We start from the raw sequence: 25,892 nt of genomic DNA on the forward strand, positions 1-25,892 counted from the left end.
AATATTTTTTCTCCAGGCCCACGATTTAATGCACCAAAACTAGGAAACAGTTTAAAGCCTCTAAAGAGGAAATCAAATCTGAGAACTCCCTACCCCTTTCAAGACGTTGATAACTTTCTATATTTAGTCGGTTATAAGGAGAAACTCTCGTAGGAGAAAGCAGCGTTCACTCTGCCCTGTGGCAGTTGGAGATGTTCACAGTCGATGTGTTCAGGTAGGAATTTGATGTTTGAGTGAAGAAAAATAGTGGCTCCATGAGGTGGACCTGGCATGGCTGGGTGGGAGGTGTCAAGGAGAATTAAGAGAGAGGAAGAAAAAAGAAGTTGTGCTAGTTGCATCTGTATGTCGTCTCAATTCCTGTCCATACAGAAACCCAAAGGGCAAATTCAGGGAAGAGGAGTGAGCTCTGCATATCGTGGCTTAGCCAAAGAGTTTTATATAGTGTGAGGTGCTAAATCAAATCCCATGCAATCCTTAGTGAAGAATGTTGGATTCAGAAAAAGAATTATCCAGTTGCTGTTTGATGGTTGTCGTTGGGAGGAGATGGGAGAGTGCAGGTTAGGGAGATTCATGGGCTCTTTTTGTCTGAGGATGATCTCAAGACTCACAGGTGACAGGACAGAGTGATTTATTTAAAGACTCATATTAGTGTCCACACTGCTTAATCCTTTGTCAAGGTTGGGGTTAATTCTAACCTTGGGACCCAGGTAATCCCTCCCCTCCTTGCACTTTCTCTTTGAACATCCTTGATGTTGGCCCATCTTCATCCTTTGAAGGACTATCCTGAGGATTGAAGAAGATAATATTCTTTTTTTTTTTTAAGAAGATAATATTCTTAAAGCACTTAGTGACTTAGTGCAGTTCCTAGCTCTGAATATTAGGGAGACACTGTGGCTTCTTTTGACAATTATTAATGTTAGATTTGATTTTTGCAAGCAATCAAAAGGAATTTAGAGGAAAGTCTGATGAATAAGGAAAGGGGTCAAGCAAAAAGTTGGCATTTGGACCCCAAAATGTGAGCTTCAGTAATGGTGAGGTTGTTTCATGTGGTTCGTAAGCTGAAAGATTATATTTCACTAACAATTACTAGAAAAGAGAAAGCTTCGAAAATATCTTGGCAGTAAGTTTCTTTCTTCCTTTCTCTTTCTTTTTTTCAAAGAGAAAGAGAGCACAAGCAGGGAAAGGGGCAGAAGCAGACTCCCTACTGGGCAGGGAACCAGACACATGCACGGGCTCTATCCTGGGACCTCTGGATCATGACCTGAGCTGAAGGCAGATGCTTACCCGGCTGAGCCACCCAGGGCCCCCCTGACAGTAAGTTTCTGCAATACCTAAGGTGAGAGGCTTCACGTGGATGTGTCTGTCCTGGTAAACTTTCGGCAGAGCAGTATGGAGCGTTGAAAGGGAAATGCCACCCCCCTCCCCAAGTCAGGGTGGTCTGTGTTGCAGGGGAGCATTGAGGGTAAGGGCTGGGGTACAACCCAGAGAAACCAAGTAATAGGTCCCCAGCAGGAAGCCTTGTTGCCACAAGTTCAGTTGTTCTTCTTGTTCCTGGCTGGTGCCTTGGGACTAAGAAAGAACACCATGCTCTTCTCTACAGAGTACCGCCTCCAGAGGTAGCCTCTCTTTTCACTTGGGAGGGCAGAGTTTGGGGGGTCGGGCATACCTGGATTTGGGCTCTGGGTCCACCATGTATCAGCAGTTGGGCAAGTTATTTAGTCATTCTGAATTCATTTATCTTTTCTAAAAATTTGGGCCATTGAACATGTTCTTCAAAGAAGTTTCTTCAGGAATGCCTGGGTGGCTCAGTGGGTTAGGTGTCTGTCTTTGCGAAGCTCAGGTCATGATCCCAGGGTCCTGGTGATGGGGAACAGAGGACTAGCTGAGGACAAAGCACATTGACAAGTCCTTGAAACAGGCAGAGGAACATTCCTCTACGGACTCAACTGCCTCAATGTTCATACTTCGCTGAGGGCAAAAGGCAATCTTAACCTGACCCCCAGGATCCTGTAAGCCTACTAAAGTTCCTTTAGAAATTTCCTTTATCTCTAAGCCCCCCCAAGACATGTGTTGGCAATCATCCCGCCAGCATATGGCCCGCTGATATACATCTGAAGGGTCTCATGACTAAGGTTTTATTAGACGGTAATAAGTGATCTTTTCCCAACAATAGCTAGCCCCTCAAGGTCCTGGAAACCTTGCTTCCAAAATTCCTTAGACAGTACACAATCCCCAAACCCCTCCCAACTCCCAGGTATATAATCAGCCACTCTTCACAGGCCTGGGGCAGCTGCTCTTCCTGCCCACGGGTCCTGTCCCCGGGCTTTAATAAAACCACCATTTTGTACCAGAGACATCTCAAGAATTCTTTCTTGGTCATCGGCTCCAGACTTCACCCCATCAAACCTCACCTGTAATCCAAAACTTCATCCCTGGGATGGAGCCCCCACCTCCCTGCCTAGTGGGGATCCTGCTTCTCCCTCTCCTATGGGTACTCTCTCTTTCTCTCTTGCTCTCAAATGAATACATAAAATCTAAAAAAAAAAAAAAAAGAAAAGAAAAGCTTCTTCAAAGGATTTTTATTTTTATTATGAATATTCCATAAACAGAATAGTATATATACATTCTAACCCCTCTGTGTTCATAACCCTGCTTCAACACCTATCACTTGAAGCCAATCTTACTTTTTCCTACTTTTTATCTAACACCCTTCCCCCCATTCCAGATTGTTGTAAAAGATTAAGTCTCTTTTTAACCTAGCACAGGAGCGAATGGCTGGCTCAGTTGGTAGAGCATGTGACTCTTGATCTCATGGTCGTGAGTTTGAGCCCCACATGTGACTTCCGATCTTGAGGTCGTGAGTTTGAGCCCCATGGTGGACAAAGAGTTTGCTTAAAAATAAATAAATAGGATAAACAAATAAATAAATAAATAAATAAATAAATAGGGGATCCCTGGGTGGTTTAGTGGTTTGCTGCCGGCCTTCAGCCCAGGGGGTGATCCTGGGGACCTGGGATTGAGTCCCACGTCGGGCTCCCTGCATGGAGCCTCCTTCTCCCTCTGCCTGTGTCTCTGCCTCTCTCTCTGTATTTCTCATGAATAAATGAATAAATTCTTTAAAAATAAATAAAATATTTAAGACTGTAACAACAATTCCATAATCACCCCTAAAAATATGATCAGTAATTTCATAACATCAAATGTCAGCTGGTCGGTCAGTGTTCACTTTTCTCCATTAAGTCGCATCATGCTTTTAAGCATTGGTTTGAATTCAGAGGAAGATCTGGTCCATACTTTGCAATTGATTGATGTAATTTTTAGGACTCATTTAACTTAAGTTTTTCTCTCCCTCTTAGTTTACTCCCTTGCTATGTATCTTTTTTTCTTTTCTTCTTCCCTTCCTTCCTTTCAATTCTGTTGTGATTGTTTGTCATTTGTCTTATAGAGGTTTCCGACGGGCAAGGTGCTTTCAAATGTAGAGTTTATTATTGTTCAGGTTTGGGGAGGCCAACAGATCTGGAGATACCCCCAAGAGGAGGGGACATGCCAGGCGGAAGAAGCCACCCTGGAAGCATCAGTGTCAGTTGGGAGGTGGAAGGATGGAGGAAAATGGGGGCAAGAGCCTTTATAGTGGTCTGTGGGCAAGGCGAGGCAGGGTAAGCAAGATTGGCTAGCTGGGTTCATTTCAACAGGCTCTGGGACCTACGGACGATCTCTAGTTGTTTGGTGTGACTAAGGCAAGGGAGTGTTTCCCTGAATTGTGAAAACCCAGTGGAAGATGGGGGTGGGGTGGCTCTGCATTGGTCAGTTTGCATATGAAAGGTGGGCTTGAGAGGTAAGTTGTTTACCATTGCTAGGGATTGGTTAACCCTAGGAGGACAGTCTCCCGAGGTCAGTAAGACACCAGAGGTCAAAATATTGGAATAAAATATGCTTAATACACAATATTTTGTCTACTGCGTCCCCATGTTATCATTTTATATCTTTCTCTATCCCCTGTATTTGGCTATAAATTGGTAATTAAATTTAAAGTCTTGGTCAGGTTCAGATACATTTTTTGTGACTTCCATTCCAAAGAACATAAGAACATAGCATCCAATTATCTTTTTGTTATGCTAACAGCCATCGATGAGCGATGCCTGGGTTAATTTTTTAATTAGGAATTGCAAAAGAGGGTTATTCTAATTTTGCCATTCTTTCTTTATTTCCTAGCAGGATAATTTTTTCTGTAAAGAGAAATGTCTCCTCATCAATTATTTGGTAACCCAGAGATAGATAGCACTGGAAAGGTAGATTAAATGCTTCATTCTTTCCCTTTATTTACCTGTTTTCAAAAAGAATATGTCGTTGGTAGCATCCTCTAAAAGCAAGTTTGTTTCATAGATTGAAACGTATTTGATCAGTTTAAGTCCGCGATAGTTAGTCTTACTGATGCTGTAATTGTCCCAGGTCAGGCCACTGGAAGCTTCAAGTTTGCCCCAACTCATTTTGACAGAACACCAGTGGGCTTCCTTCTTCAGGGATGAGAAAAGTTCCAGGCTTGTATTATTATACATTTCCTACCTCAGACCTGGACTCAGGTATCTCCAACAAGCCCTGTTCCCTTTCATGGGAGGCTGTATTTGGAAACCATCATCTTATTGCTTTCCAGTGCTCATTACTGGAGTTGGCCATTGCTTTTAGGGTTTAATCAATGGGTAGAACAAGGAAATATATGTCTCAATCATTGGTTGGCATGTTTATTAAGTCTCTTGTAAGTATTGCTTTTCCTTCTCATTTTTTTCTTCTTTCATTCTTCTCAAGGAAGAATTCTTGAAATGTTTTTGGTGCAAAGAGGTGGTTTTATTAGAGCAGGGGGACAGGACCTGTGGACAGAAAGTACGGCACTGGGATTGTGAAGAGCAATTGATATATATTTTTAAGTTGGAGGTGGGGGGGATGAAAGAAGTTTCCAAAAAGATTTTCATATGACTTACAGGGTTTGGGATCTGGCTATTGGCAAGCTAAGGTTTGCTAAGGTTGCTTTTTGCCTCTAGCAAAGCATTAACATTAGGTTGTTGAGAGTTCCTTGAGGAATGTCTTACTCTCCTGGGCCTCAAGCATTTGTCAATGGGCTTCAAGTTGTAAGGAAACTTAATTTTATCTACATTTTTTATGCCTTTGTTTTTGTCATCAGATATATTCTCCTTTCATTTTGGCCGCAGGACCAAGTGCAGAGTGGACTCCTTCTGGATGTTGTAGTCGGACAGGGTGCACCCATCTTCTAGCTGTTTGCCAGCAAAGATCAACCTCTGCTGGTCAGGGGGGATGCCCTCTTTTTCTTGGATCTTCCCTTTGACATTCTCGATGGTGTCACTGGGCTCCACCTCCAGGGTGATGGTCTTACCAGTCAAGGTCTTCACGAAGATCTGCATGCCCCCCTGAGGCGAAGGACCAGGTGCAGAGTGGACTCCTTCTGGATGTTGTAGTCGGACAGGACGGATGCTTCCAATTCAAATTCAGTTACTCCGATTGTAATATCCTGGTTCTCCGGGCTCCTGGGTGGCTCAGTCAGTTAAACACCTGCCTTCGGTTTGGGTCGTAATTCCCAAATCCTGGAATCCAGCCTCCAGTAGGGCTTACCACTCAGTGGGGAGCCTGCTTCTCCCTCTGTCTCTGCCTACCTACCACTCCCCTCTCCTTGTGCTCTCTCTGTCAAATAAATAAATAAATAAATAAATAAATAAATAAATAAAGTCTTTAAAAAATAAAAACAACAACAAAATAAAAGCCTGGTTCCCAACTCAAACCATCATACTTACTCATTTGCTTTATCCAAAATATAGACAATAGTTTCAGAATAATAATTGCAACACTACCACCAACAATGTGATAAATGGAAAGTTTGATTTTTTTAATAGTTTGTTTTGTCCTTAGGTTACATTCCCTAAAGGATGTTCATTTAAATTCTGTGGTTTAGAGTCACGGCTCGATCCTTGGGTGAAGTTCTGCTGCTGGGTTGATTCTCCAGAAACCCATTCATTCACTTCATTGTGCTTCAGATTTTTAAGGATTACATATTTTTAAAACTTAAATGTGCTTTACAGTCAAGGTATATTCATAGAAGGCCAGTTTTGAGCCCAATCGTCTCCATTTCGTTTCCCATACTTTTGATGTGAAATGTTTTGGGGTTGGGGAGTGAACGATCAAAAAAGAATTCTTGGGACATCTTTCGGGGAAAAAAAGGTGTTTTGTGTTTTTTGTTGTTTAATATAAAAAGGTGGTTTTGTTAAATGCCAGGACAGGACCCGTGGGCAGAAAGAGTTGCTCTGGGATTATGAGGAGTGGCTGGTTATATACTTTTAAGTTGGGAAGGTGTTAGGGATAGTGTAAGTCTCTAAGGAATTTGGAAGCAAGGCTTCTGGACCTGGATGGGCTGGCGACTGTTAAGACCACGTACTCCTTAACTGTCTAGTAAAACAGTAGTGATGAGACCCTTTAGACGTAGATCAGTGGGCCATATGATTGGAGGATGATTGCCAACATGTATCTTGGGGAGGGGCAGAGGCAAAGGAAGTTTCCAAGGGGATTTTTTTTTTTATATGTTAAAGAAGATTTATAGGATCCTGGAGGTCGGGCTAATGTCAGGTTGCTTTTTGCCCCTAGCAAAGCATTAACCTTGAAGCAGATGAGGTCCTGGAAGAAGAAGGGCACTCTGCTTGTCCCAAGGACCTGTCAGTGAGCTGCAAGTTATAAGATTTACTTTTTTTCTACATTTCTTTTGCCTTTGTTCTCCACATCACTACCACTGTTTTAGTTTTTGGTTTATCTTTTCTTGCTTCTCCTCTTCCTCTTCCTTTTTCTTTTCAGTATAAGCAAATTTTACAAATATAAGCAAATATTCACTTCCTCCCCCGCAAGATAAAGGTAGCGTATTATACATGCTTTTCTCTACCTTGCTTTTTTTTTCACTTAATATACTCTATAGATCACTAAATAGGACTATCTTAAATACTGAATAAAATACAAATCCACAGACTCTTATCCACAATTCCCAAATTCTCAAAGCTCTGAAAACCCAGAATTTTATTATAAGCTTGCAGCAAACTCATCTGGAAAAAAAAAATCAGATCCGAACACATATAAAGTTATTTATTGTCTTTATTTTCTATACTTGTGTGCATTTATATTTGATAAATTTTTGATGCTGGAATACTTAATATATTTGATTATGGATCCAGCCTCACAGCTTGATGAGTTGTTAAATAATATATGGTATATGGACTGTATTACCTTTCTGAAACCTGAAAATTATGAATTCTTTTTCTTTTAAAGATTTTATTTATTCATGAGAGACAGAGAGAGAGAGAGAGAGAGGCAGAGACACAGGCAGAAAGAGAAGCAGGCTCCATGCAGGGAGCCCGATGAGGGACCTGATCCCAGGACTCCAGGATCACGCCCTGGGCTGAAGGCAGGCGCTAAACTGCTGAGCCACTCAGGGATCCCCAAAATTATGAATTCTTAAATATATCTGGCTCTAAGGATTTCAGATAAGCCATACTCACCTATAATATGTAAATCACTTTTTAGTAACTTGACTTTTTCCTTCCCTCAACATCTGTTCTTAGATTATTATTATTATTTTTTCAAAGCAATCTCTAATCACTGTTAGGGCTGGAACCCATGACACTGAGATCAAGGTTACATGCTCCACCCACTGAGCCAGCGGGTACCCCAGATTTTAAAAATATCTTATTTATTTATTTACGAGAGAGAGAGAGAGATAGAGAGAGAGCATGAGCACAAGTGGTGGGAGGCAGAGGGAGAGAGCATCGCAAAAAGACTGCTGAGCGGGGACCCCAACTTGGAGGCTTGATCCCATGACCCCGAGATCATGACCTAAGCTGAAACCAAGAGTCAGATGATCAACCAAATGAGCCATCCAGGCACCCCCAGATTTTTTTTTGGTAAGAATTGTATCTGTAACAGCCTCCCATTTTAATATAATCAGGTAAATAATGTGACTCTCTAAATACAAATTGAATGGGAACCAGAGACCGACCCATGGGTTTTGCCTGCACAAGCCAAGAGTGGGTGGGGTTCTAAGATTTCCTCCTACATAAAGTAACCTGACGGGCAAAGATGCCAGTGAAAAGCCAGATTAGTATTTTGAGATTTTAAGTATAATTATGAAGCAGATACATTTTAAAGAAAACCGTGGCTTGAGTGTTTTCATAGAATTCTCAGCCTCTGTTGACTTCCTCTGTGTTAGAGTTTCATAGAATTTTGAGTTGGAAAGAATGCTGGTCGTTGCTGGTAAGCATCTTCCAGAAACAGTGGACCAACCATGACTTGAACAAAAAACCATTCCTAACTTCGCCTGTTGCTTTTATGAGGAATCATTGCATTTATGATACTTAGAGAGGGCAGGTATGAGCAACAGCTATAATACTACCCTCCTTTATTGCCAAGTGGTTCCAGAATTATTAGATCATAAGCTTTATCCGGGAGTTAACTTAGGGCAAACTTTTTTCACAAGTGAGAGAACAGAGACCTCTTACTAGGAGAGATCGTATAACACGCACAATACCTGCTGCCCCTCCCTTGTGAAAGGACTATGTCCCTGTCCCTTTGACAAAGCCATTGATCTTGTTCCAGCCAACAGACTGAGAGTGGAAATGACATGGCCACTTCTGGAGAAAAGCTTTAAGAGCCAGCATATTATTTTCCATGTGCTCTTTACCCTCTGCCACAAAACTGGCCAGATCCAAGGTAGAAACTGCTCCATTAGCCTCCATCTGACAGTAGGGATGACGTGGCCCAAAGCCACAACCACCCTGTGATGAACATGTGGTGTAAGTGGAGAGTGATCTTAGTTCTAAAGATTGTTTGTTACCACAGTGTAACCTAACTTACACTGACTGATACCCGTGCCTATCGTCAAGCAGCCAATGGTTGAATGTGATAGGCAGCCTTAGTGTCCTGATGAAATCCTCAAGTTTTTACTAGTGGCAATAGTTATCCTTTGATTTTCTAAAGCTCACTTTTCTTACCTATTCTATTTTTTTTAATTAAAAAAATTGTATTTACTTATTTATTTGAGGAGAGGGGAAGAGAGAGAGAGAGAGAACACAGGGGGTAGGCAGCAGAGAGAGAGGGAGAAGCAAGGTCCCAGCTGAGCAGGGAACCTGATTTGGGGCTCAATCCTAGGACCTTGGATCATGACCTGAGCTGAAGGTAGATGCTTAACCTACCCAGCCACCCGGGTGCCCCTGATTTCTTTTTAAAACAGATTTATTCATTTATTTGAGAAAGAGAGAAAGAAAGAGAGAGAGAGAATGAGAATGAGTGGGGGAGGAGCAGAGGAAGAGGCTCTCAAGCAGACTCCTTGCTGAGTGGGGAGGCTGATGTTGGCTCCATCTTATCACCCCAAGATCATGACCTGACCCAAAATCAAGAGTCAGATGCTTAACCGGCTAAGCCACCCAGGCGCCCTTTCTAATTTCTGAAATAGCTTGAGACAGTTAATTAATATCTTGAAACTTTTTGAGATCCTATGTATATAGTAGACACTAAGTACTGAAGCCCCGGTATCTGTAGATATAGCAAGTATTAAGTGTTATAAATATGCTCCCCATCAGACTGGGAGTGAAGACAAGGTGACTGAGAAATTAGTAACCTAGGAAGTAGAAGAAAGATGAAAAGGAGACAAGAAGTGTATCATGATGGATGCATTTGTTTGGTATTTTAATTTTCCTTGCTCTGAACTGACAGAGAGGACTTTGGCAAGAAAGGTGCTTTCATCAATCTTTCTCATCTCTTTCACCAAAATAAGGAGATAGGAAGATTTCAGTTTATGAAGGGGAAAAAACAACAACAACAACACTCCTAGGATGAATTTTTAAAGTTCAATTTTGGCATTGTATCTTTTCCTTCTTTTATGTTCATATGAATATGCTAAATTTGGGGGTTCAAGGGCCCTTTCTCTTATTTCTCTTACTTCCCCATCCTCTTTCATTTTATTAAAAGAAAACCCTGAGAACCAAGCTATCATGTTAGTACCCGGGGCCATACAAGAGGATGTGTTAGAAAGGCTCTTCTAGCTCAGGTAGTGAGAAGTCTTGGATAGACAACTGAATTCCATATCCTTATGGACTAGGTCACTATTAAGGCCCCAGCATATTTATTCTAATATCTGTAGATCTTTGAGAAAATCAATTAAGACTAGGAGATGATATGATAATAAAGGAACTGGAAGAAATCAACCCTTCCAGGAATCCCTGTTATCAGAGTCACCCAAGTCACTGTGTCATGTGCCAGGAATATCTTGCCTCTACTGTCTATTGAAAATAGAAAATTGTCTCAGCAAAAAAAAGTACCATGCGTATATACCAGGAGTCCATAAACGTTACTGAGTGCCTACTGTGTGCCAGACTTTCTAAGACTCATCCCCAAAATACGCAATTTGGAATAACTTCAGGATTGGCACAAGATTCCTTTTTTTTTTTTTTTTTTTTTTTTTTTTTTTTTTTAATTTATTTTTTTATTGGTGTTCAATTTACTAACATACAGAATAACACCCAGTGCCCGTCACCCATTCACTCCCACCCCCCGCCCTCCTCCCCTTCTACCACCCCTAGTTCGTTTCCCAGAGTTAGCAGTCTTTACGTTCTGTCTCCCTTTCTGATATTTCCCACACATTTCTTCTCCCTTCCCTTATTTTCCCTTTCACTATTATTTATATTCCCCAAATGAATGAGAACATATAATGTTTGTCCTTCTCCGACTGACTTACTTCACTCAGCATAATACCCTCCAGTTCCATCCACGTTGAAGCAAATGGTGGGTATTTGTCATTTCTAATAGCTGAGTAATATTCCATTGTATACATAAACCACATCTTCTTTATCCATTCATCTTTCGTTGGACACCGAGGCTCCTTCCACAGTTTGGCTATCGTGGCCATTGCTGCTAGAAACATCGGGGTGCAGGTGTCCCAGCGTTTCATTGCATTTGTATCTTTGGGGTAAATCCCCAACAGTGCAATTGCTGGGTCGTAGGGCAGGTATATTTTTAACTGTTTGAGGAACCTCCACACAGTTTTCCACAGTGGCTGCACCAGTTCACATTCCCACCAACAGTGTAAGAGGGTTCCCTTTTCTCCACATCCTCTCCAACATTTGTTGTTTCCTGCCTTGTTAATTTTTCCCATTCTCACTGGTGTGAGGTGGTATCTCATTGTGGTTTTGATTTGTATTTCCCTGATGGCAAGTGATGCAGAGCATTTTCTCATGTGCATGTTGGCCATGTCTATGTCTTCTTCTGTGAGATTTCTGTTCATGTCTTTTGCCCATTTCATGATTGGATTGTTTGTTTCTTTGGTGTTGAGTTTAATAAGTTCTTTATAGATCTTGGAAACTAGCCCTTTATCTGATATGTCATTTGCAAATATCTTCTCCCATTCTGTAGGTTGTCTTTGAGTTTTGTTGACTGTATCCTTTGCTGTGCAAAAGCTTCTTATCTTGATGAAGTCCCAATAGTTCATTTTTGCTTTTGTTTCTTTTGCCTTCGTGGATGTATCTTGCAAGAAGTTACTATGGCCGAGTTCAAAAAGGGTGTTGCCTGTGTTCTTCTCTAGGATTTTGATGGAATCTTGTCTCACATTTAGATCTTTCATCCATTTTGAGTTTATCTTTGTGTATGGTGAAAGAGAGTGGTCTAGTTTCATTCTTCTGCATGTGGATGTCCAATTTTCCCAGCACCATTTATTGAAGAGACTGTCTTTCTTCCAATGGATAGTCTTTCCTCCTTTATCGAATATTAGTTGCCCATAAAGTTCAGGGTCCACTTCTGGATTCTCTATTCTGTTCCACTGATCTATGTGTCTGTTTTGGCACAAGATTCCAAATCATCTTGGACCCGACTCATAATTACAGAACAATAGAAGAGATGGGAATACACCCTTGAAATAGACTAATTTGGCTTGGCTTGCAATGTTTCGATTTAAAATGAGAATTGGGAAGTCAAGAAAGGCCCACAGATAAACATCCAAATGGAAGAAGCTCAAACTGGGCAGTGGTATGGTGGTGTCTGGACTTAAGGGCAGCTGAATGGCAAGGATCAGAGGTGCAAATCCACCAGCTGAGATTCTCACAAACTCACTCACTCACCCTGAGAATTTTTATTGCCAGGTAAAACATGCATATCTTTTGAGGGATAATTACAATCCAGTAACCGTGCTGAGCCATGCTTTAATTGACTTGGACGTTCTAAATGACGCAAATAATTTAAGAACCTGGAGCATATATACTTATACCCACAGCCAGCAGTCTATTTCACTCTCTAGTTCGGACATAACTGTAGGAAAAAATATTCTTGATTCCATCATGGTGTCAGTATGAATTCAATCCTTTAAGTCACCTATAATCTGAGACCAGCAAAATATCTGTTTCCTTCCGTCAGCTTTTTCTTGCTCATAGATAAATGTTAGAACAGGTATGAGAGAAATAAGTTCTGGCAAGCAATAACTTGCAACTACAGCTGTTTGGGGGAAAAAAAGGAAACAAGGTAAGTTCAATCTACCACAAGTAGAAGCCTATTGGCTATTGTCAGAGAAGCAGGATCAAGGACCAAAGGCTAGCTCTCCACCCAGCCATAATTTACTATTTTATTACTTCCCCATAGCAGCCTGGAAGGCACAGGGAACCCTTGCCTTACGTAGAAATACTTCCCTGCTGAGACACTAATTGGCCAGAGTCCGTGGGATTGGCTTTTGCTTGCAAGGCACCAAAGACAGGAAGACATTTTTATGGGCTAGAGCCAAATCAGTTGCATTTCACATGTTGCTATTAAAAAATCATTTGTGAAAGGAGCTAAGAAAAGAAAGATAAAAGAGTTAATTAATGAAACATATCAAAATAAAACCTTGCCCTAATGCCCACCACCTGTGCCCTATTCTAAGTAAGACATTTATTCTCTAGCTCCTGGGGCCAGGTGGCAGGGCCATCCAATGATGGGATTTAAGTGCTGGTGGTGCAGTCTTCAGTAGCGTTCACATTGCTGAGATTTGGGGCGGGGTACGATAGGTTAAAAACGTGTGCAATTCAAGAAATGGTAATGGAAGGCTATTGATAAATGATTTAGAATTTCATTAAGAACTAGAGGAAGGGGATCCCTGGGTGGCTCAGCGGTTTGGCGCCTGCCTTTGGCCCAGAGCATGATCCTGGAGTCCCGGGATCGAGTCCCACATCGGGCTCCCGGCATGGAGCCTGCTTCTCTCTCCTCCTGTGTCTCTGCTTCTCTCTTTCTCTCTCTCTCTCATAAATAAATAAATCTTTAAAAAAAATTTAAAAAAAAAAAAGAACTAGAGGAAAATGGAAGTTTTATGGCAATGAATCACAAGATGGAACTCTACGACTTTCAGGTAAAGAGCAGGCAAGTTTTGATTATCTAACAAGACCAATCGGCTGTGCATGTGTTCTCCATGTAGCAGTTCTCTATTACTGTGAGACAAATGACACCCAAACATAGCAGCTTCAAAAGGAAAACCCAATTATGTGTTCTCCCTCACAATTTCTGAGGGTCAAGAATCCAGGAATGACTTAGCTGGTGATCCTGGCTCAGGATCTCTCATGAGGTGGCTGTCAAGAAGTCAACCAGAACAGGCGTCATCTGAAGGCTTGACTAGGCCCAGATGACCTGCTTTTAAGATGACTTGTTCCCCTTGCTCTCCTTGGGTGGAAGCCTCAGTTACTTGACATGTGGACTTCCCCATGGGGCTGCTCAAGTGTTTTCACAACATGGTAGCTAGCTTCCTTGAGAGAGTAGCCTGAGAGTAAGGAGGAAGCCACAACGCCTGTTACGGCTTACTCAGAATTCCTAAGTGGTTGCTTCTGTCACATTCTCTTTATTAGAACCAAAATATAACCCACACTCAAAGGGAAGGCAATTAAGAACCAACTTATAACATAGGGATAGCAAAGAATTGTAAGTGTATTTTAGAACTGCCACAGTAATGGGGGTGCCTGGCTGGCTTGGTCCATAGGGCATGCAACTCTTGATCTTGAGGTTGTGATTCCAAGGCCCACACTGGGTGTGGAGATTACTTAAAAATAAAATCTTTAAAAAATAAACCTCTACAGTAATGAATCACCGTACATAATTCTGTCACTTTATGGCAAAGAGCTTACTATTTTTGGTTATCTAATAAAAACAGTTGTTTATGCATTCTCCATAGTTCAGACTTAGATCTTGCTTACATGACAGCCCTAAAGAATATCCTTTTAGGTGACAGGTGACAAGGAAAGAGTGAATCTGTCTGGAATTTTTAAAGAAAATAGAATTTCCCAGTTGCCAGGGGGATGCATCAGTAAAACCCACACAGGGGCCCTAGTAGACATGCTGCATCAGAACCATCCCAAGCCCACTCCACTGTTGTCAAATGTGCTTAAATTCTCTTGGGTGTTTTCATGGCTGGACTTGATTATTATTATTTTTTAATCAATGATGCTGCCTATTTTATGTTGTGTATATTCTTTGTGGGCCAGAAATTTAGGGAATGAGAAGGCAAGACTACACATGGAGCATAATGTTCAGTTCTAAGTCAAAACACACACACACACACACACACGCACAAAAGAAGGAAAAGGCAAAACCATCTGATAGAACAGAATGGAAGAGAAGACCCCTAGCTGTTCTGTGTGTGCAGAAACCTCGAAGACTCCTGGGCATTCTGACCTGGAGAATGTGCTGCCCATATTGCCCTAGATCTGACCATGAAGCGCAGGCTGGCTGAGTTCCAGCTGCTAGCCTATGCATCTCTTCCAGGACTTTCTCTGAAAGCTGGAGCCCAGTCTCTCTCAAGAGCAGCCCTCAACTAATAACTGATGGGCATTGCTGTATAAATCCCTAACTTCCTCACTCTTTAAGTGGGATAACTCTGAGGCTGGTGTTCTACACTGGCTTCCAGAGTTACCCAAGGAAAAAGCGCAGGTTGTTCATAGTGGTCATTGGCTTGGTAACACCCTGTTGGCTGCTTTCTCTTCCCTCTCAATTCCCCACTCCCCTCCCTATTGGTGCTTCCTAGAACCACATCCTAGATGAACTACTTGCATTTGAATAAAGTCCTTATGACAGAGTCTGCCTCCTACAGAACCCAACTTGTAGGATAGGGGTGGATAGGGGTGCGTGGGTGGCTCAGTTGGTTAAGCATCTACCTTCAGCTCAGGTCATGATCCTGGAATTCCAGGATTGAGCCCCATGTCAGGCTCCCAGCTCAGCAGGGAGTCTGCTTCTCTTTCTCCCTCTGTTCCCACACCCCCCCCAACCCACCCCATACTCATGCTTGTGCTCTCTCTCACATAAATAAATAAAATCTTAAAAAAAAAAACAGTGGATGATGTAACCACAGTCTTCAAATGTTGGATGACTGTGAGTGGTCAGATTTACCTACTATTCAAAAGGGAGACGTAGAGGGCGCCTGGTGGGCTCAGTTGGAAGAGAATTTAATTCTTGATCTTGGGGTTGTGCGTTGGGCACATTGGGCATAGAGATTACTTATAAATAAATAAATAAATAAATAAATAAATAAATAAACTTAAAACATAGAAAAGGAGACTTAGGACCACTAGATAGTAGTTATTATGAGGCAGGTTTTGGTTTAGCATAAGGAAGAATTCTAGAATAACTTAAGATGCCCATGACGATTAATTTTATGTGTCAAATTGACTGAAAGGATGCCCAGAGAACTGGTAGAATATTATTTCTGGGTGTGTCTTTAGGAGTGTTTCCACAAGAGATTAGCACTTTATCTTTTTTTTTTTTTAAAGATTTTATTTATTTATTCATGAGAGACAGAGAGAGGCAGAGACACAGGCAGAGGGAGAAGCAGGCTCCATGCAGGGAGCCCAACACGGGACTTGATCCCAGGACTCCAGGATGGCGCCCTGGGCCGAAGGCAGGTGTTAAACCGCTGAGCCACCCAGGATCCCCGAGATTAGTACTTTAATCAGCAGACTGAGTAAAGATCACCTTCACCTAAGTGGGTGAAGATCATCCAATCTGTTGAAAATCCAAATAGAATCAAAAGGCAGAAGCAGAATTCACTGCCTCTGCTTCAGCTAGGACATCCAGGACATCCGTCTTCTCCTTCTCTCAGACATGGATGCTCCTGGTTCTCAGGCCTCCAGTCTTGGAATTAAAGCTCTGGCTTTCCTGGTTCTTCAGCTTGCAGACAGCAGATCGTGGGATTTCTCGCCTGTAACTGCTGAGCCGATTATTATTTTTTTTTCAAGATTTTATTTATTTATTCATGAGAAACAGAGAGAAAGGCAGAGACACAGGCAGAGGAAGAAGCAGACTCCCCAAAGGGAGCCCGATGTGGGACTCGATCCCAGGACCCCAGGACCACACCCCGAGCTGAACACTCCACCACTGAGCCACCCAGGCATCCCAAGCCAATTCTTTTAATAAATTTCTTTTTATCCTATTGGTTCTATCTCTCTGGAGAACCCTAATACAATGCCTAAAAATGGAATTAGGATGTAATAGACTCAGTATCATAGGGGGTGTTTTATAGAGGCTGGTTAACCACCAGGGATACATGATTGATATGAAACCTAAACTAAGTGCTTTTGAAGGTCAGAGGTGGGCTTACCATGATAATAATGCAGCTGAAACTTGTGAGCCTCTTCACAGACCTTTTCAAGGCCTCTCAATATGTTGCATGGGCACACATTTCCATAAACATGCAGATCTCTGTATCACGATCAATTAGGGCCACTGACTTTTATTTTTTTTTTTAAGATTTTAAATAATCTCCACACACCCAACGTGGAGCTTGTACTCATAACCCCACAATCAAAAGTCTCAAACACCACTGACCGAGCTAGTCGGGCACCCTGACCACTGACTATTTTTTTTTAAAGATTTTATTTATTTATTTATTCATGAGAGATACAGAGACACAGGCAGAGGGAGAAGCAGGCCCCATGTAGGGAGCCCGATGTGGGACTCGATCCCGGGTCTCCAGGATGACACCCCAGGCTAAAGGCAGCGCTAAAGCACTAAGCCACCTGGGCTGCCCCACCACTATTTTTGACTGCAACTTAATATTTTTTCTAGGAATTTCTTGAAACAGAATTTATCAGAATTCCAGGGTTTGTAGAAAACACATGTGTAGTAGTGCTGGAAATGAGTACAATTCATTGTGAAGTTGCATGTTTTTATGTATTCCAGCATATCGGATTGAATTTTAGAATATCTGACACGTCTTGTCCTGACAAAGTCTGGTGGTTCCGGATGAAATAGCATGCAAAATTGCCACAACACAGCAGAATAGCCTGAAAAAACAAGTGACAAAGGCAAAAGAGAAAGCCCAGTGACAGGGCTCTTACACAAAGAATAATTTGATGACACACTATGTCACTCCTTCAATGTAACATCAATTATAAAAGTATTCAAATTGCATTTGTGTATTCTTTGACTTTAGATTAATTTTCAATATTTTTGCATAACTGTTAACCAACCAAAATTTTATTTTGCTATTTTTTATTAAGTTTTTCAACGCCAGTATAGTTCCCATAATGTCACATTAGTTTCAGGTGTATAATGTAGTGATTCAACAATTCTATCCATTACTCAGTGTTCATTGTGATAAGTGTCCTCTTTAAACCCAGCCAGAATTTTAAATGTGACAGAAAGGAATTATCTTAGTATTACCTTTAGGAAACCCTAAAGGTAATCTGAAATAAATGATTGTAGTATTTCCCAGCTTTTTAGAGTTTATAGTTGTTGAAATTCGTTTTCTCATTTGAAATAAAATTCACTTTTGTACCCAATTTTGCATTCATATGTGCCCCCACTCTGTTCCTTTTACTTAAAGGGACACACATGTAATTGGGACCTACCCCTGTCTGAGATAATTTTTGATTCTGAGATTCTTTTGTTTGTTTGTTTTTACATATTTTACTTATTCACGAGAGAGACAGAGAGGCAGAGACACAGGCAGAGGGAGAAGCAGGCTCCTCGCAGGGAGCCCGATGTGGGACTCGATCTCAGGACCCTGGGATCATGACCTGAGCCGAAGGCAGATGCTCAACCACTGAGCCACCCAAGTGTCCCTTATTCTAAGATTCTGAGTCATGATTCTTTCTGTTACCATGAGCTGAAGGGTAACCATATTGTTTCCTATCTGATTAGGAGTAATTTGTAGAGTGGATTAAAGAGATGTGTGGCTTGCTAGCTCATAGATTTGAGCTAGCTAGAGATTTCCAGGCAGGCACTTCTCATCTATCTATCTATCTATCTATCTATCTATCTATCTATCATCTATCTATTTTTATTTTTAAGTAATCTGTACACCCAATGTGAAGCTCAGACTCAGGCTCAAGATCAAGTCACATGCTCTACTGACTGAGCCAGCTGGGAGCCCCTCCCAGCCATGGTTTTAATAAAATCTTAATATACAAAGTCAAGGCTGGTGATACCCTCTACTATCTGTGCTATTTATGACCTTGTTCCCTTAGAGGGGCATTGTTTTTTTCAAAAAAAGATTTTATTTATTTATTTGAGAGAGAGAGAGAGAGAGGGAGAGCAAGAATGAATGGGAGTCAGGGAGAGGGAGAAGCAGACTCCCCGCTGAGCATGTAATTGAGCATGCCTGACATGGGGGCCAATCCCAGGACCTTGGGATCATGACCCAGACTGAAGGCAGGTGCTTGACCAACTGAGTCACCCAGGTGCCCTGAGGGCCATCATTTTGAATGCCTACTCACATTTTCTACAAAGAATCAAGTGAACTAAAGGGACTCTGTGTTATTGATAACAGTGAAAGTGAAATGGTAAAGCCATTCTTTTGAATGCTTTCCAGTCCATATGATACTGCCCCAGGGATGAAGAAAGTCACTGCTTATACAAATATGTATGAAAATATTAATCTGAACGATCAAAGTGAGGAGAAAATGGGATAATATAACTAAAATTGGCAAGTTATAAAAGTGGATTAAACTTTCCTTGACTGCAAAAGAGGAAGGTTATGTGGCTAGAGCAAGAGTCAGCAAACTATTGCACATAAACCAGATCTGTTCCTGCCTCGTTTTGTAGTTTCGCTGAAACACAGCCACATTCACTTATTTATGTATCGTCTACGGCTGCTTTCACACAGAAACTGCCCAGTTGGCATGACTGAGACCAAAAGGCCTGCACAACTTAAAATATTGACTCATTGGCTCTTCATAGAAAATATCTACCAGCCTCTGGTCGAGAGATAATCTTCAAGCTGGACAAAATTCCTTTCTTTGGCAATATCTACCAGCCTCTGGTCGAGAAATAATCTTCAAGCTGGACAAAATTCCTTTCTTTGGCAGTTTGTAACATAGATATGTTTGGGGAATAATTCTTACCCTGTAAAAAAAAAATCACAGTGAAAGAGATCTTAATTTTGTAGTAGAAGAATTTTAAGAATTAAAAAATTTTGACAGTGAAAGTTGTGAAGCTTTTCTATTCAGGTCAGGCTACTGGTGATGACTGCAGAAGAGGGAAAGGATGAGGTTTAAAAGTAAGGCTTTAATTAATTGGCATCAGATCTTAGCGTACCTGGGAAAGTTTTTAGCCTATTTATTTAAAACTGCAGTTAAAATAGAGAAAGCTTTCCCTTATCCCCCAGGGCTGGTTCTGTGTGAAATACAGGACTCAGTTTACGTATGAGGGCTTCCTCCCAGTTCACCCTTCTAAGCTGCTCTGTTCCAACTACATGTTCTGTGTGCCTTTTTGGTAAACACCTGAGCTCAGCTGCACCCATCTACGTTTCCAACACCACCAGCCAACACTGCCCCTACAACCACCTGTGTGTGCACGTCTGTGCATATGTACCTGGGAGCAGGTGAACACACACATACACACACACACACACACACACACACACACACTACTTTGGCTGCATTAATCTCAAAGCTCTCTACATATTCTGTGAAATTTCATGCCTCCTGTGTCTTTGCTTTTGCTGTTTTCATGCCATTCTTGTGCCTTGAAACCACTTATTTGCCCCAAAAATCTAGCTGTGAAGAGCGTGAAACCAAATTCATTCTCTTTTCCTTGGAGCATGCTTGGGAAATGTGCTCCTCTGTTTTCAATCTCCTGCTTCTGAGCTTTCTTTCCCATGCCTTTGGGTAAGTGAGAAGAAATTCAAAGGGTCCAACCGGTGCTCTTCTGAGCTACATTTTTAATACTAAGGGGAAAATTCTAAATTCACTAAAGGGCAAGCATCTACAAACCACAGCACAGAACTAGTCTTTTTAACTTTTACCAAAACTTCCCTATAAGCTCTATCAGGACAAAGCTAATGTCTCATCCCCTGAGTGGCCACTAATGCACTTACGGGAGCAGCTGGCATATGAAGACATGTAGCCTATGTTTATTGGAGGAAAGAATGAATGAACGCGGAGGCCCAGATACAGAGGAATGCTTGATAGGAAGGTGAACTCGTAGAGTCAGATTGCTATCTGACATTTTAGTGGCCTATTAAACAACTCTGGCATGTCTGGCCCTTCCTTTTAGACAACTGTTTACAGTTATTGAAATCCCACGACCCAGTGCAGGGCTGCTGTGTTACACAACTCTGGTACATTCAGTGTCCAGGCTGACCTGCCACTTGCAGCTGGCCTAAGCTAGTGCTAAGAACCTGGGTTTTGAGGTGCACACTCCCAGATTTGATTCCCAACTTCAACTTTTACTAGTTAGTTTGTTGACTCTATGCAAGTTCCTTAACATTCTCCAGACTTTTATTTGTTCATCTTGAAAATGGGTGAATTATACATTATATTGTGTTGTTATGAGGACTAAATGAAGTAAGGTATGGCACTTCAGAAAATGGCAAATGCTGAATAAACACACTTTCTGTGATGTGTGTTTGTGGTCAGTTATGAATCTTCACTGGAGAGTTAGGTCACTGTAAGCTACCTTAGTACAGACAGGGTTTTGATGCTGTTATATGTGAATGTGACTGTATTAGTTTCCTGGGGCTGCTGTAACAAGTTATCACAAACTGGGCGGCTTGAACAACAGAAATTTATTATCTCACTGCTCTGGAGGCTAGAAATCCTTCAGAGGTGTTTTCAGGGCGATGCTCCCTCTGAAGGCGCTGGGGAAGGATCCTTCCTTGCCTCTTCCAGCTTCTCGCGGCTTCTCACAATTCTTGGTGCTCTTTGGCTTATAGCTACATTACTTCAACCTCCACCTGTCATCACCTTCTTTCCTTCTCTCCTCTGTCTGTATCCAAACCTCCCTCCTCTAAAAACAAAACAAAACAAAACAAAACAAAACAAAACAAATCTCCCTCCTCTTATAAGGACATCAGTCGTTGAATTAAAGCCCACCCAAATCCAATGGGACCTCATTTTAACTGAACTACATCTGCAAAGACCCTATTTCCAAATAATGTCACACTCACAGTTACCAGGGCTAGGGTCTTGGGCACATCTTTTGGAACGGACACAATTCAACTATACTATAGTGACCATGTAGGTTGGAGAAGGACCATGTAGGGAGGAGAAGGCTTTCTTTTCTTTTTTTTTTTTAAAGATTTATTTATTTATGATAGACAGAGAGAGAGAGAGAGAGGCAGAGACACAGGAGGAGGGAGAAGCAGGCTCCATCCCGGGAGCCCGATGGGGGACTCGATCCTGGGTCTCCAGGATTGCGCCCTGGGCCAAAGGCAGGCGCTAAACCACTGAGCCACCCAGGGATCCCCAGGAGAAGGTTTTCTTAGGGGACTTACTGTATAGCCTTGGACAAGTTGCTTAAGATCTTTTGTCCTCACTTTCCTTATCTGTACCATCTGTGAAATGAGGAGCTTGGGTAGCGCACTTGCTTAGATCTCTCAGTCTTAACGTTTTATGATTTTGTGAAGTCTCTCAATTCCAAATCCACTAAACCTGAATTCCTGAGGTTCTTCTATAATGGTGGTCTGAGACAACTGAAGGAGGACAGGGGCCTCACAGCTGAGTCCCGTGGCATCAGCCAGGATGGGGTCCACCTCTGTAGAGGAGGTGTTTACCTCCTCTACACCCCAGGAACAGCTCCTTGCTAGCTGCATTCAAACCATAGGGGCTCATTTCCCACCAAAATTTATTCTTATTCCTCCTCCCTTTTTTCTTCATTCTAAATCACTCATACTAAATTTCATTTTGATTTTTACAAAATGTGCCTCCATTTCACTAGGTTGCTCTAGGGTCAAGCTGTATTTTAGTCACTACTGTTGGCAACTTTTGTGTTTTTTAAAATATTTATTTATTTATTTGAGAGAGAGAGAGCATGCGCGCGCACATGTAAGCAGGAGAAGGGATAGAGGGAGAGGGAGAGAAGCCAACAGGGAGAGAAGCCAACAGGGAGAGAAGCCGACTCCCTGCTGAGCACAAAGCTCAGTCTCACGACCCTGAGATCTTGACCTGATTCAAAATCAAGAGTCAGATGGTCAGCTGACTGAGCTACCCAGGCACCCCTGTTGGCAACTTTTGAACACTATTATTTTGTATTTTTAAATTTATATTTATTTATTTAAAAGATCTTATTTATTTATTCATGAGACACACACACACAGAGAAAGAGAGGCAGAGACACAGGCAGAGGGAGAAGCAGGCTCCATGCAGGAGCCCGATATTGGACGCAATCCCAGGACTCCAGGATCATGCCCTGAGCTGAGACAGATGCTTAACCGCTGGGCCACCCAGGCATCCATTTAATTTTTTTTTTTTTAGAGAGAGACAGAGCACGCACAGAGGTGAGGATGGAGAACAGGTGTGGAGAGGCAGAGGGAGAGAGAGAATCTTAAGTAGGCCCCATGCCCAGCTCAGAGCTGGACTTGGGGTTCAGTCTCACCACCCTGAGATCATAACCTGAGCTGAAATCAAGAGTTGGATGCTTAACCACTTAGCCACCCAGGCACCCCAACGTTTGAACACTATTAAGAGCTGGGATCAGAGACCCAGATTTTTTGGAGGGGGGTAGCAGGTAGGAAAGCCCACATAGGGGACTTCCAATGTGTTTATTTTAGGTTCATCCCATCCCATCCCACGTCATCCCAGTTGATGTCCCTGTGGTTCAACAACTTAACAGTGGACCTAGAGATTCACACCTCATGTGGACCTGAAATAATAAGAGGGAAAAGCCCTTTTGTCCAGCAAATACTCCATAAAGGAGATTATTTGTTTTATACATATGAAGCATTTGACATATTTATAGCTTGGAAGAACCCTTAGGATCTCCCCTAGAACTTTATTGCTAAATAACTTTTAAATCCCAATGCTACTAGAGTCTTAGAACTTGTAGTTTTTATTATGAATGATGTCATTACCTAGGCAATAACCACCTGAACCACATTCTTTGTAAGGATTATACAGAACATATCTCAAAAGTATAGATTTTTCTGTATATATGCATTAAACAATATAAACGTGCTAAACTGATTATGCAAATTTTGTAAAAATAAATACTTGCTGCATAAATATTTCTAATCTCAAAACTCTATATTACATATACTAGGAACTATATTTTGCCCTTCCATTAAGCTTTGCAAGCATGGATTAAAAAAATCATCATCGTCATCATGAAAATAGTCAAAGTAGCATTGCAGAATTTTAATTGAGAATAATATAGTGCTCTGGAACCTGATAATGAGTATAATAAATCTCACACAACTATGTGATTAATTTCCTGATTTATTAGGAAAGTGTCTGCAAAGGTAAAATTCAGCCGGGTTCCTATTAATATAGCACTGATTATGCATTAGTGGCATCTGAATTAATGAGGTTTTATTTCGAGTGAAACTTAACTTTTTGAAACAATTTGTTTCGATTATATAACGTTTTTTTGTGCTTGCATCCATGATGTCATCCGTAACTGAAAGTAACTCCACTCAGAGGAGCCGGAGATGCCACCCCCACTCAGGGCCACAATATCAGACATGCCCGACTCACATTCTTAGTGATGATTACAGGTTATTTTAATCCTGAGCCAGTGGTTTTTTCGCTGTGGTCTGCTCTCTCACGGTGGCTGGGAGGCAGAGTGGTGCCAAGAACTCAGACCCTGGAGTTAGACCTGAGCTCAAATGACATTTCCACAGCTTACTAGCTTGTGACCTTGGCCTTCCTCAACTATTGAACCCTCAGGTCCTCCTCGTCTATACAGTGGGTCCTATTGCACAGGGTAGTTAACAGGATTGAACGGGATGCAGCAGGCACAATGCTCTTCAGTGTTAGTCAGTGGTATGAACCAGGTCTTACTCTTCTAGGTCCCACAATGACTAATAGTCAGAATTGGCTTATAGGAAATGTTTATGGAACAAAATCGAAATCTCTACTATATAGGCTGGGAGTTTCTGGGGGTGAAAAGGAAATGGGCCTTAGTTGATCTTACTGTGGGATAGTTGGTTTGAATTGGAGGATCTCATGGCCCTTTGAGGTTGAATGCTAGATGAGCCTACGCAGTATAAGAAATGTATGTTTGATTTCTGTCCCAGGTTCCTGGCACAGAGCTCCTAAAACCCTTGGAATTTCCTGAGTTACAGGGGTGAAAGGAGCATTTATTGTTATTTGTAATAAGCTCCTTTCACCACCCAAGCTGAGTTTCTGCTATAATGAGGTGACTTTGGGAAGAGTCCCTCTATAGTTTCAGGATGGAGGTTGGTGGCAGGAAAGACCAAGCCATGATCAGAAGGTTGGAGCTTTCAGCCCCACTCTCTGACTCTGCCTGAGGATGGAAGAGGGGCTGGAGTTTGAATTCAGTCACCAATGGCTAAGGATTTATTCAGTCATGCTGACATGACGAAACCTTCGTACAGACTCCCAATGAGTCTAGGGATGTTTCAAGTTGGTGAGCACCTCCATGTGCCAGGGGGATGGTGCACCCCAACTGCAGGAGGACAGAGGCTCCTGTGCTTGGGGCTTCTCTGGACCTCACCCTCTGTACCTCTTCATCTGACTGTTGATTTGCACTCTTTATAATAAACTGTAGTAGTAAGCATAGTGTTTTCCTGGTTTTGTGAGTTGTTCTAGATAACCATCAAAACTGCAAGGGGAACATGAGAACCCTAGAATTTGTAGCCAAGTCAGAAGGACGGGTGAGCAGCCGAGGCATTCCATTCACACCTGGCATTTGAAGTGAGAGTGGTCTTGTACTAACCACTCCAGGTGGTTAGTGTCAGAACCGTATTGAACTGTTGGGACATCCAGTTAGCGCTGGAGAATCCGGGAATCTGAGAGTCTGTAATGACCATTTCTGATAAGTTTTGCAACCAAATCCACCTGTGTCTCTTGTTTTCAAACCATTAACTAGGAGGAGTAGCTGAGACAACATTTCTCATGCTTCTAGGCTGCTGCAAAGGAGAAGCATATGTTTCTTCCTGGAGTCTCCGTGGAGTGTGTGCAATGACACTGATGGGGAAGGGCATCTCTCTCCTCTGGAGAGCCGTTATCAGATGGGCATCTCAGGGTGAGAAATAGGTGGCCTAAGTGAGTAATGAGGGGCCAAGGGTCAAGAAAGCAGGGAAGTGAATTGCCACAGCCCACGTCATCCTTGACCTGCTACAGGGGAAGCCGTGTGTAAGACCCCTCATAGGTACCATACTTAGTATGACCGCCTGACCCAGATTGAAAATATCCCCCTTAGTCTCTAGGATTTTCTCATTCACTACAATTCTTTCTGGAATTAGGCTAGAGCAAACATAAATAAGCACATAAATAAATATATCTCATCTTCATTATCTTGTAACATTACTAGGATGAATCTCATCTTCAGGAACTTCCATGCCTGCGGGAATCAAGTGTCTACTCCTGTGGTTCATATTTTCCATTTTGAAAAGCTTTTTCCACAAACCATTTTCTCCTAGTTCTGGGCCTATGAAGCGAAATTAATTTACTTGC

At 42.0% G+C, this 25,892-nt stretch overlaps 1 long non-coding RNA gene across 1 annotated transcript in view; it reads right to left on the bottom strand.

Moving 5' to 3' along the window:
* Positions 1-1,686: 1,686 nt before the first annotated feature.
* The window catches only part of LOC140612449 (uncharacterized), a 34,525-nt gene continuing 10,319 nt past the window's right edge, over positions 1,687-25,892 (bottom strand). Inside the window, exon 4 of the long non-coding RNA XR_012013671.1 lies at positions 1,687-1,882. This is a non-coding gene — a long non-coding RNA (uncharacterized lncRNA). The remainder of the gene's footprint in view (positions 1,883-25,892) is intronic.

The sequence above is a fragment of the Canis lupus genome, chromosome 1 (genome assembly GCF_048164855.1).
Source record: "Canis lupus baileyi chromosome 1, mCanLup2.hap1, whole genome shotgun sequence".
NCBI classification, from domain to species: domain Eukaryota; kingdom Metazoa; phylum Chordata; class Mammalia; order Carnivora; family Canidae; genus Canis; species Canis lupus.